The sequence below is a fragment of the Crocodylus siamensis genome, unplaced genomic scaffold (assembly GCF_052110815.1).
Source record: "Crocodylus siamensis isolate JL-2025a unplaced genomic scaffold, ASM5211081v1 HiC_scaffold_319, whole genome shotgun sequence".
Classification (NCBI taxonomy): Eukaryota; Metazoa; Chordata; order Crocodylia; family Crocodylidae; genus Crocodylus; species Crocodylus siamensis.
In genome coordinates, this window is record NW_028324729.1 from 1 (window position 1) to 12,684 (window position 12,684).

The following is a 12,684-nucleotide window of genomic DNA, read 5'->3' on the forward strand; positions in this document are numbered from 1 at the left end:
ATTCACGGTCTAAACTAATGGAAAGAGGTGACTGGGGGGGAAACTTTTACTGTGAGTGCCATTAAAGAGGAATCAGTGCAGGGAACAGCTTCTTATAAAGGCTGTAATTCAGGACCTATGCCATCCTGTACTAAATATTCTTTACCCTCCCGTCTGTCAATGCTGGTATTCCTCTCTGTAGGTCAAGACAAGTCTAGGCACCAGTTTGCTTTCCCCTTCAGCAGATGCAGTCCATGTAGTGATTCTAGTCTCATCTTTGGTCCTAGCAGAAAAGCTGACCTGCAAAAAAGAGATTATTTTTCCATCTCTATTTCTGCTTTGAGAATATTTTCAATGGGAATCCACTGTCTAGGTCTGTTCTGCAGTCTTGATTTAGAAGGGTTGTGAACTTCATCATCTCCTTCAGTAATAAATGAGAGGAATTGGAATTGTGGTTTGTGGGCATAATTTTTACCTATTTGACATTAATGAAATCCGGTAAGAAGACATTCAGTAGCAACAATAACCACTGATGTTTGACGTTCTCAAACTGAATGCGGGGGTTTTTTTTTTTTTACAGTTTTATGTTTTGCCACAAAATGTGGACTTTACCATACCAAAACATCCAAGAAAGTCCTGTTATTCTGCTGAGCTGTTTGTTGTCAAAAGAGGGGGCAATTGTAACCCTAGAGACAGCGCTCCCAGGAAGTGCCAATTGTTGCACAAGGTGCCTTGTGCACCTGTTCCCTCTCTAGCTTGTGGTTGGCATCTCGGCCAATTCAAAAGCTGCTCTGTGGTGTTATGTTTTCCCAGCACATTTGCACTGGTCCAGACAGATGGTGAATAGCACGGGGAACACTCTTCTAAGGCACTGCAGCAAATACACATCACACCATGCACCGGCCTCCCACCCAGGAGACTGCAAACACCTCCTCATCTCCTCAGCCACAGCAGCCTTGCCCTGGGCTCCCCGGCACTGTGGGTGTGAGCGGTGTTTGTGGGGGAGGAGGCGGCTGTCACTGAGGTTCTGCAATGTCCTGACATGGGAATTATATCTCTGGGTGCACATTCACCCCAGCCCCGTGGAGGGGCTCTGCTTGCCTCAGGGATGTGCTAGTGCCCAGCCTGACACCTCGGGGCCACAAGTTGATGTCCAACCCAGCCCAGCGCAGCAGGGGCTGACAGCAGGTCTCAGCCCAGCTAACACAGGCTGGGCTCACTGGACATGACATGTGCATTGTGGGGTCTCAATCCTGGCTCTCCTACCACAAGGGCATTCCCTGGCACTGCACTGAATGGCCATGTCTGCCCGTGTGACACTAGTCACACTGCCAATATGACCTGCAGAACAAATACCCACGTAAGCAACAGGGGCCCAGGTAGTACTGAGATTAGGGGGCCAGTGTATGCATCTTCAGGAGGCCTCAAATGCCTCTACACAAATGGTTGTAGTAGGGGGACAAGCAGGTGGAACTTACCCTCCTGCTAGCTGACGCCAACCCAGACATAGCGGGGCTCACCAAAACGTGGTGGGACCCAACACACAACTGGGCGGTGAATATCAAGTGCTATAAGCTATACAGGAGGGATAGGACAGAGAGGAAGGGTGGGGGTGTGGCGCTCTATGTCAAGGAGAAATACACATCCTCAACGAGTAGCACAGGGTCAGAGGAGGGGCACGCTGAAGTGCTCTGGGTTAGAATACAAGGCAGTCGAGGGGAAAGGGACTTAACGGTGGGGGTCTATTACAGACCTCCCAACCAAGGGGAAGAGCTCAACCAGGAATTCTTAAGTCAGCTCATGGAGGTAGTGAGGTCAAAGGACATGATCATCATGTCTGGAAAGTTCAGGTCACCCATCTGCTGGGAAGAGCAGACATCCAGGTCTGACCGCTCATGTAGGTTCCTAGGTGAGGTACAGGACCTCCATCTAACCCAGGAGGTGCACAGCCCCACCAGGGGAGACGCCTTGTTGGATCAGTTCTTGGCCACGGGCGATGACCTGGTGAGGGGTCTGCGGGTGCTGGACTACCTGGGTGACAGCGATCATTGCCTGCTGGAATTCACCATCCAGCGCAAGGTGGCAAAGGCCTGCAGCAAGGGAGCAGCCCTGGGCTTCAGGTGGATGGATTTCAAAGAGGTAAGGAGAATAGTCGGGGAGGCACTGAGGTCCTGGAGGGGAGAGGAGTCGGGTGTCCAAGAAGAGTGGTCGCTCTTTAAGGAGACGATCCTCCAAGCCCAAAGGGAGGTAATCCCAACACAGATCAAAGGGAGCAAGAGGGTGCAAACTCTCCCATGGCTCACCAAAAGCATATGGGAACATCTCCTAGCTAAAATGAGGTGTACACCCAATGGAAGGGAAGGGCCATCACCAGGGAGGACTATACCGCAGTTGCTCGGGGGTACAGGGCGGCGGTCAGGAAGGCCAAGGCAGAGATGGAACTGGGACTAGCGACCCGGATCAAGGACAACAAGAAGTCCTTTTTTAAATACATAGCAGGTAAAAAGAAGGTACCAGGTAACATGGGGCATCTGCAGGACACGCTAGGAAATCTGGTCATCACACCAGAGAGCAAAGCTAATGTATTTAACAATTTCTTTGCCTCCATTTTTCTGAGCAGGGACCGGGTCACCCCCTCACCAAGCCCCCATAGGACCCAGGGGAAGTGCACCCGGGACTAGGGTCAGTGAGGACCTAGTCAGGGAACTTCTGGAGGGACTGGACGTATTTAAAATCAGCAGGTCCTGATGATGTCCACCCCAGAGTGCTGAGGGAATTAGCAGAGGTCATTGCAGGACCTCTGGCACGGCTTTATGAGCACTCGTGATGGTCTGGCGTGGTGCCAGAGGACTGGAAAAGGGCCAATGTGGTTCCCATTTTCAAAAAGGGGAGGAAGGAGGACCCAGGAAACTATAGGCCAGTCAGCCTTACCTCGATCCTGGGGAAACTTTTTGAGAGAATTATCCTGGCGCATGTCCACGAGGGGCCAGCAGGGGAGATTATGCTTAGGGGCAACCAACACGGGTTGATTAGAGGCAGGTCCTGTCAGACCAACCTGGTGACCTTCTGTGATCAGGTCACAAAATCCTTAGATGCAGGTGTCACAGTGGACATAGTTTTTCTGGACTTTAGGAAGGCCTTCAACACTGTCTCTCGCCCCATTCTCATTAAAAAACTAGGAGACTGTGGTGTCAACACCTACACAGTCAAATGGGTCACTGGTTGGCTGGAGAGCCACACCCAGAGGGTGGTGGTGCACAGGTCTTATTCGACCTGGAGGGACGTGGCCAGTGGGGTCCCCGAGGGCTCGGTCCTCGGGCCCGCACCGTTCAACATCTTCATCAGCGACTTGGATGAGGGGGTAAAAAGCACCCTGTTCAAATTTGCAGATAACACTAAGATGTGGGGGGGAAGTGGGCATGCTAGAAGGGAGGAATAGGCTACAATCAGACTTAGACAGGTTACAAGGGTGGGTGGATGAGAACAGGACAGGTTTCAACACTGACAAGTGCAAGGTGCTGCATCTGGGGAGGAAGAACCAGCAGCATACCTATAGGCTGGGGATCTCCCTTCTCGTCAGTGCAGGGGCAGAAAAGGATCTTGGAGTCACTATTGATGCCAAGATGAACATGGGCCGGGGGTGTGGGGATGCAGTCAGGAAGGCCAACAGTACCTTGTCATGCATCCACAGATGCATCTCGAGCAGGTCCAAGGAGGTGATCCTCCCCCTCTATGCGGCACTGGTCAGGCCGCAGCTGGAGTACTGCGTCCAGTTCTGGGCGCCGCACTTCAGGAGGGATGTGGACAACATGGAGAGGGTCCAGAGGAGGCCACTCCCATGATCAGGGGGCAGCAGGGCAGGCCCTATGAGGAGAGGCGACGGGACCTGAACCTGTTCAGCCTCCACAAGAGAAGGCTGAGGGGGATCTGGTGGCCATTTACAAACTAGTCAGGGGGGACCAGCAGGCATTGGGGGAGTCTGTGTTTCCCCCGAGCACTACAAAGAGTGACAAGAAATAACGGTCACAAGCTGGCAGAGGGTAGATTCAGACTAGACATCAGGAGGCGCTACTTCACGGTCAGGGCGGCTAGGGTCTGGAACCAACTTCCAAGAGAAGTGGTGCTGGTTCCTACCCTGGGGGTCTTTAAGAGGAGGCTAGATGATTACCTTGCCGGGGTCATTTGACCCCAGTACTCTTTCCTGCCATGGCAGGGGGTCAGACTTGATGACCAGCTCAGGTACCTTCTGACCCTACCAACTATGAATTATGAAGTGGTGACAAAGCATCCAAATCTCTTATAAAATGCTGTGCTGAGGGGATGTGGAAGGGGATGATGTAAAAATCTCGGTTCGTTTCTTTGGAGGCTCATGAATATTAATGATCCTTCAGGCATACATTGTTGGTGATACAAAAGGTATATATTTGCAAATAGGGTCAGAGAGAGAAGACAAAAGACCAAACTCTCTCTGCCCGCGGGGAACATTCCTCAGCAGGCTTTTATCCCCTCTCTCCTGAGCACGTGTACAGAAGCAGGAACTCTTATAACTCATTTCCGGTTCATACAAACATATATGAAATGACGTCACGTCATACATCGCATGTGTATTATAATTAACTACTTAAGTATGCGGGGCGGATAGGCTTATATGTATTAGCTGATTGCGCTTGCTCAGAAAGTACTTTAGGTTACAAAAAGTTCAAATTCAAGGACAAGATAGTAATTATTCTTATCTAGCTAAGAAATGTGGGAGCCATGAAAGAAAGTGTGATTTAGTGTAACAAAGAGATAGTAAATTTGCAGAACAAAGAGAGAGTGATACCTTAGTACAAAGAGCCCTTAGTAGCTTTTTTTTTTTTTTTTCTTCAATCTCCAACCCCCCTTCTTCTACCAAGGAGACAGGGAGAGCTAGCAGCTGTGCTGTTCTAACAACACTATTGATAATGCATTTTTAATAATATTTCTAACAATATCCCCCCTCAAGATGCTTTCTGCTCTTTACTTCATTTGGGCATATCAAGATAATTACGAGGAATTTTTCTGAGGACCATGACTTTTGCTACAGTCTGTGCTTTCAAAGGGACTGCTGCGACCTGCATTCCTTCTACTGTGGTGGTTATCAATCTAGTGAGACAAGGAATAAGGCAAGGGATAAAAATCAAACCAGTCAGAGAACACAAAAGCACAAATCCTACTTTTTTCCACCAGGGTCCTCCAAATAATTGAAACCACCAGTCCTTATTCCATGTGGTTTCCCACGTTTGTATAGGTACATGGGCTATTTTCCTAATCTCTTTGGCAGTCTCTAAATCCGCTTTTCCGTTGTCGTCTATTTGGAGGCAACAATTAGAAAGGTTGAGCTTTCCGCAGACTCTGCCATCCTCTGCAAGTAAATAGTCTAAGGCCATCCGATTTTGGTATATGGCTGCTCTCATCTGAGAACTCTGTCGGGCCAATAACTCGAGAGCAGTGGCAGTCTGGTTAGTAATTATTTCCAAGACTGCCTGCAACCTGATGATTCTATTTAGCATATATATTGGTGTCCGGTACCCCCAACTCCCATCATTAGCCCATGTAGCTGGTCCATAATACTCAATAATCCTCTGAGGAGGCCACTCATCTTCCTTCCACTTTTGGGAGCCACCCTGTGTCAAACTTGCATCAGTACTTCTCTTGGCCCTTTTCCAATCATCATACAAAGAGACTCCCAGCTTATTTCCAACCTCAGACGGTAACAAAAAGAAAGCTGGTACAATTACTCCCATATAGCAAGTTCCTGTCCACCCTTGTGGTAGTATTGTATAGGCCCGTCGTCCGCAAATCCAATAGTATCCTCTTAAGGCCCTATTTTCTCTATTAGTGGCATTTGGAGGGGCCCAACCATAGGGCATCTCAGGAAACCCCAAGCCTCCTTCTGGACCCAAAGGACCAGCGACTGCATGGCCTCCTTTCATGGAACATTCCCATAGCCCATCCTGGTTCTTGTCTGTACAATCTGTCCGATCATCACTTCGATTTGTGGCACTCCAATACTTATTAAACCACACAATTGTTCCATTAGGATGCTGCCACACTAGCCGATTATACCCTGGGCTATTAGGATAATGAAGCCATTCTAATTTTGTAAGGTTCATCCACCTTACTTTTAAAGTCCATATGCAACGGCTGTGTCCCAACCTTTTTCCTGTACCATTATTACTGATGCAATACTCTCCCAATGCCACTTGGGAAAGTTCCCAACTGTGGTTCTCATCCCATTTTTGACTAGTACTCTTAACATCTGCCTTACTACTTACTAGCCACTTCGGGGCCAAAGGAAAAGCCCTCCAAGGCCACTGGCCTCCGGCCTCCTGGAGCCCCCCACAGGCCCAGCAGTTGGTAAGATTAAAAGTACCTGCAATTCTTTCCATCATGTCAACATACAAATTTGTCCCTGGGGAAACAATTGGGGAAAGCGGGGGCATAGGCCAGCGGCTAAGGCTACGCAATCCTGCTTCTTTCATTATGCAGATAACAACAAGGCACATTAAGATTCCCACCATATTTTCCCTTTTACTTTCTTGACTAATTTTCTGAGCTCTGATTAAGCCGTCTCAGGCGCACTTGGAGATCACCAGTAGGTTCACAGCTCCACTTGCTGGCTTCTTGTTCCGAAGACGACTCAGCTTCCGGAGTGAGTTCGTCTTGGGAGTTGTTGTCCTCTGATGCTTGTGGATGTCATTTCACACGGGTATGGTGTATCCAACAGTCATGGCCAGCAATCTTTACAGCGGTGTGGGTTGTTAGAAGTACCTGGAAAGGGCCACTCCACCTCTCAGTCAAAGGTTCCTTTTTCCACCGCTGCACCAAGACCCAGTCTCCCGGGGAGAAGTCATGTACCGGTGCGTCTAAAGGCAGGCGCTGAAAGGAGGCTGGATACCTGTGAAGAGAAGACAAGACAGACTGCAAAGCAATAACGTACATATGAAGTTCACTATTACCTAATTCAAAAGTTACATTTTCTCGCATCCCAGGAGGTAAGACTCGAGGGGGCTTGCCAAACATAATTTCATATGGGGTCAATTTAAGGCCCCGTCGGGGACTGTTTCGAATGCTAGTAAGAGCGAGCGGCAGTGCTTGAGGCCACTTAAGGTGTGCTTCAATACAGATTTTGGTGAGCAGAGTCTTTAAAGTCCTATTCATGCGTTCCACTTGTCCTGAACTCTGTGGTCTCCATGGTGTGTGTAATTTCCAAGTAACCTTGAGAGTTTGCGTGACTTCTTGAACCACCTTTCCCACGAAGTGTTGTCCTTGATCCGACTCAATGGACTCAGGCAGGGAATACCGGGGAATGATCTCCTGCAACAAATACTTCACTACTGTAGCCGCAGTGGCAGTCCTGGTGGGCCAGGCCTCGACCCAACCAGAGAGCTGGTCTACCATGACAAGTAAAAACCCGTGATGTCCGGACTGTGGGAGCTCAGCAAAATCAATCTGCCATGCCTGTCCAGGGTACGCTGCCCAGGGTCTACCTCCCATTGGCACAGGGGGTTTCCTTCGAGGGTTTACTTTCTGGCATGTGATGCACTTGGTAGCAATGCGCTGAGCTTCTACATATAGCCCTGGGGCTACTGCTTGGCAGATCATTAGATCACCCATGGCCAAACCTCCCATATGGGTTCTTGCATGGAGCTGTTGCAGCACCTCCTGAAGCAATGGCCTGGGTATCATGACTTTCCCTCCTGGTACTATCCACCACCCCGGGAGTTCTTTTCTGCACAAGCTTTCTGTGCAAATTTATCTTCTTCAGGGGAATACTGTGGGACTAAATCCTGGACGTCTGGCCATATGGCATGGGACATGGCCTGCTTGGATACCCCTTCCGCTTCTCCCCCAATAAATGCAGCTTCCTTTGCTGCTGCATCAGCCTTTGCATTTCCAAGCTTATGCTTTTCCTCAGCAGCCTTCCCATGGGCCCGCACATGAATGACTGCTACCTCCTTAGGCTGGTGGAGTGCCTCTAATAGCTTGATAATCTGGGGGCCATTAGCAATCTTATTCCCAGAGGCCGTAATGAAACCCCTTTCTTTCCACAATAGTCCATGCGCATGGACTGTAGAAAAAGCATAGCGAGAGTCAGTGTATATATTAACCCGCTGGTCTGTCCCCAGCTGTAATGCTCGGGTGAGCACAGTGAGTTCCGCGGCTTGTGCCGACCATGAGCTCAGCAATGACTCCCTCCATACTACCTTATCCAAGGTTACCACTGCACATCCTGTTCGTCTTTTTCCATCGATGACAGAGCTGGAGCCGTCTACGAAGTATTCAACATCTGGGTCCTCAATTGGGTCCTCAGCAAGATCAGGTCGCACCTGCGTAGTTTGATTCAGGACCTCAAGGCAGTCATGCGTCGGTTTCCCTGACTCCGGCAGCAAGGTTGCAGGGTTTAAGGCTGTAGTATGTTTGAAAGTAAGTCCTGGATTAGAGAGCAAAAATATCTCATACCGTGATTGTCTGGAGGGGTTAAGAAATTTCCCTCCCTCAGTCCCTAGGATCTGGGGAACTCCATGAGGAGTGAGTATTTCCATATCCGCACCCATGACTATCTTCTGGGCTTCTTCAACAACCACTGCTGTGGCTGCCACAGCCCGAAGACAGGCTGGTCACCCGAGTGCAACTGGATCTAGAACCTTTGAGTAATATCCCACGGGTCTCCAGGTCGGGCCCGATGGCTGTGTCAGCACCCCTGATGCAACCCCTCGATTCTCATGAACATACAGTCGATATGGCTTTTTACTATTTGGGATGGCCAGGGCAGGGGGCTGGGTTAATGCTGCCTTCAGCAGATCAAAGGCATGCTGCATTTCTTTATTCCATTTCCATTTAGTGAGACTCTCCTTAGTCAGTGAGTCATACAGTGGTCTAGCCTTCCCCATAATCTGGTATCCATAGTCGACAGAACCCAGTTAGCCCTAGGAATGCCCGCAGCTCCTTGGGTGACTTAGGTGGGGTTAGACCTTGGATTGCCTGTATGCGATCTGCACTCAGGGCTCTGACTCCTTTTGAGAGCTTATATCCCAAAAATGTGACTTCAGGCTGACATATCTGGGCTTTCTCTCTAGAGACTTTATATCCTTTTTCCCCCAGAGTGTTTAGGAGTGACCTGGTGGCTTCCTCGCAGAGCTGCAAGTCTGGGCTTGCAACTAGCAGGTCATCCACATACTGGAGGAGAGTCACTGCGGGGTGTGATCCCTTCCACTCCTCCAAGTCCTTCTGAAGGGCAAGTCCGAAAATATGGGGGGCTGCTACGAATCCTTGTGGGAGAACTGTCCACATGAGTTGGGCTTTATGGAAGGTGTCTGGATCCTCCCATTCAAAAGCAAACAATTTTTGACTCTCTCGGTGAAGGGGAATAGAGAAGAAAGCATCTTTCAAATCTAGCACTGAAAATATTTCAGCTTCCCCCGGTACTTGTGTCAAAATCGTGTGAGGGTTCGGGACTACAGGATGGTCTGAAAGGACCTTCTTATTTACTGCCCGTAGGTCTTGGACCAGTCTGTATGAGACCCCATCTGCCTTCGGCACTCCAAGAATGGGGGTGTTATAGGGTGAGGACCCTTCCACTAGCCATCCGTACCTCTTGTATTTCTGTATTAACGGCTTGAGTCCAGCTCTGGCCGCTCGGCTGAGTGGGTACTGCTTTACCCAAACGGGCCCCTCCCCATCCTTGAGTACAATCCTTACCGGGGAGACGAACTTAGCTCGCGCAGGGGTTCCATCAGCCCATACCAAGGGGTCTACTCCAATCATGTAATCTTCTGGACTTACTGCAGGGCGTCGGTCCTCCAGGAGAGCCATCTGATAGTTCGAACTCTGCTTGACAGGTAGCTGGACCACCATCTGATCATCTCTGAAAAAGATCTCAGCTTGCAATTTTGTGAGTAAGTCCTGCCCAAGGAGTGCAACCGGGCAACTTGGAGAATACACAAAGGAGTGCTCGAGCAAATGGTCCCCCACTTTGGTGAGGAGTGGTTTACAAACAGGGAGTTGGGTCTGTGTTCCCTCAATCCCTTCCACAAGTACATGCTGCTTACTAGTTCCTGCACAGGGGTTTTTTTCTGGAATCATTGAAAATGTAGCCCCAGTATCCACCAAGGCTTCAACGTTTTTGCCACCAACCCTAATGGTTACCATGGGATCTTCTCGGGCTCCAACCGGAAGGGTAGTGGTCTTAGATCCCTGTCCCCTTCATTCTGAATCCTCACCCTTGTCTTCTGCCCTCATAAGGTGACCTCTCGGTTCCCTCTCTCTCTTCTCCTTCAACTTTGGGCATTCCCTCTTCCAGTGTCCTTTCTCTTTGCAATAAGCACAAACGTCTGCTCCCACTCTTTCTCCTTTCCCCTTCTGTATCCCAGTCTTTCCAGAGTTCCCTCCAGTTATAGCAGCTGCTAGTGCTGCCATCTGTCGCTGAGCCTTTTTATCCTCCTTGCGCTCCTGCACTTGCTCACGATTCCCATACACCTTATATGCAATTTCCACCAGCTCTGAAATCGGTTTCCCAGCACCTCCCTCAGTTTTCTGTAACTTCTTACGGATATCAGCAGCAGATTGACCAATAAACATAAGATTTACCATGCGTTGATTATCTGGGGCTTCTGGATCCAGATCTGAAAACCTGCGAAACGCCTCATACAGCCTCCCAAGGAAAGCTGAGGGATCCTCCTCTCTTCCCTGTCTCACTTCATACAACTTAGACAGATTGGTAACCCGAGGCACTGCCTTTCCCATTGCTTCCACTATAATTCCCAGATACCGTGCACTCAGCTCTCTGCCCTCTGCAGTATGATTGTCCCATCTCGGCTCTTCTACAGGGCAGGTATCACGCAGAGTACGACCAGCAGCACCCTCTGACTCAACTCTGGCTGCCGCAATACGTTCCGCTGTTCCCAACACTAATCTCCTCTCCTCCGGGGTTAGGAGGGTCTGGAGCATCATCTGGACATCAGCCCAAGTGGGTCGATGAGTCTGCCCAATAGATTGAAACAGGTCCCTCATCTTTTCAGGGTCTTCACAAAAAGAGGGGCTCTGATTCTTCCAGTTAAATAAATCTGAAGTGCTAAATGGGGTGTAGACAAAAGTTGCATTGCCCCCCTCTCCAATAACCTCTCGCATCGGGCAGTTCAGCACCGGCTGTGACTCTACAGGCTTGCACAAATAATAACCCTTATTCCCCGATTCAGATGAGGCACTTGGCTGAGGCTCACGCTCTAACTCATTAGGTATGCTTTGGTACGTCGGTGGTGGTCTCTGTAAGGGAGAGGGCGGTGGTGCAGAAGGACTGGATCCCGAGGAGGCGTCTGACTCATCTTCGCTACCTGACAGGGCAACCGGAGCGCGGGTCCGGTACTCAGCCAATTCAGAATCTTCCCCCCCATTAGACTCAGGGAGTACAGGCGACCTCCCCCGAGTCTTTTCCTTAACAACCATCACATGAGACTTTGCTAAGTAATTCTTAATCCAAGGTGGCTGATTTTGAACCACCCACAACCAACAATCAATATAAGGAAACTGATTCCAATACCCATTCTGCATAACAATTTCATGGATAGCTATCACCTCTTTTAGCACAAAGGATCCTTTCGGGGTCCAGTGGACCCCAAATGTTGGCCACTCGAGTTGACAAAACTTAATTAAATCACCTTTTTTCATTTTTACTCCGTAATCGGCCGGCCTTGCAAATTTATTAAAATGACGTAATAAGCACCTTAGAGGGGCATCAGCGTTTTCTACACGGGAGCGACCCATACCCATTTTGCCCACAAGAGTGTGCCCAAGGCACACCAAATACCAAAAGACCTCTATAACAGAGAGTTTTTATGATGACAACTGAGCCAGAAGTTCCTCAGTGATTGTTTACCCCTCTTGTTTTGGGCCCAGAACCAAATTGGGCAAAAGGGAATTCGTATACTCACTCAGATACCCCGGAGATCTCGATCCAAATCCCAAAATGTGTACCTGAAGACTCCAAAAAAACAAAATTTGCATAGGAGCCCTTAGTGTTCCGGATGTCCCGACTCACGTCTCAAGCCCCCCCCCCCCCCCGGGGGGGAGCCAAAAAGGGCTCGGTGCGCACGTCCCGTGGTGGCAGAGACGATGTGCCGATGGACTCCGGAGTCAGCCAAAGAGCCCCACGTTGGGCGCCAGATCTTGATGTAAAAATCTCGCTTCGTTTCTTTGGAGGCTCATGAATATTAATGATCCTTCAGGCATACATTGTTGGTGATACAAAAGGTATATATTTGCAAATAGGGTCAGAGAGAGAAGACAAAAGACCAAACTCTCTCTGCCCGCGGGGAACATTCCTCAGCAGGCTTTTATCCCCTCTCTCCCGAGCACGTGTACAGAAGCAGGAACTCTTATAACTCATTTCCGGTTCATACAAACATATATGAAATGACGATAATGGGGAGACCAGAGCCTGAGACTCTTATTCTCAGAGGAACGAACAAGGAGGTCCCTGACAAAAGCTTGGCACATGATGTGCATGGGGCTGTGGCTACATGGCCCAGCCCTGCCTAAGGAGGGCCCTGCCTGGAAGCCTACAACCCACTGCAAGCAGCTTGTCAGGGCAGAGGTGTGTTGGGGTGACAAATTCCCCCAGAAAAACTCAAAATAGTAGCTGCAGAAGTGCTTGCTCTGATGTTCCAGGTGCCATCGGTGCTGCTG